At 61.0% G+C, this 575-nt stretch overlaps 1 protein-coding gene across 1 annotated transcript in view; it reads right to left on the reverse strand.

Moving 5' to 3' along the window:
• The window catches only part of EMH_0001120 (protein kinase, PfEST homolog, putative), a gene marked incomplete at both ends in the record, with an annotated part of 27,896 nt that overhangs the window by 9,752 nt on the left and 17,569 nt on the right, over positions 1-575 (reverse strand). The window lies entirely within an intron of this gene.

A 575-nucleotide genomic window follows, 5' to 3' on the forward strand; every position in this document is an offset into this window, starting at 1 on the left:
CGAGCACTGGCCCTATGGGGAGGGTTACCGCCTCTCCGTGCTGCGGCCTCGCAGCAGCAGCAGCAGCAGCAACAGCAGCAGCAGCAGCAGCAGCAGCAGCAGCGCCATCGCTGCTGACGAAGCTGCCTGGGCTGGGAGGTGGTTCTATGCTGCAGTGACAGCTGCTGCTCTTCCTGCCGCTGCTGCTGCGTCTCTGCTGCAGCAGCTGCAGCAGCAGCACCAGGCGTTGCAGCAAGACTGCAGCAGCAGCAGCAGCAGCAACAGTGTAGTACTCGCAGCGAGCCTGAAGGAGTGCATGCAGCAGCTGCTGCTTTCTGTGTCTGTTCTTTCGCTGCCACAAAGTATTTTTATGCTGCAGCAGCAGCAGCAGCAACAGCAGCAGCAGCAGCAGCAGCAGCAGCGGCAGCAGCAGCAGATATCTCCTCTAGGCAGCCGCACGCTGCTGCAGGCTGCCTGGGGTATTTCTTCCCATGACGAAATAAAGCAGCAGCAGCAGCAGCAGCAACTGCTGCTGCAGCAGCAACAGCAGCAGCAGCAGCTGCGGCTGCTGCAGCTAGATGCGTATACACCCCACG

Source organism: Eimeria mitis, genomic scaffold, assembly GCF_000499745.2.
Source record: "Eimeria mitis Houghton genomic scaffold, Emh_scaff160, whole genome shotgun sequence".
Classification (NCBI taxonomy): Eukaryota; Apicomplexa; class Conoidasida; order Eucoccidiorida; family Eimeriidae; genus Eimeria; species Eimeria mitis.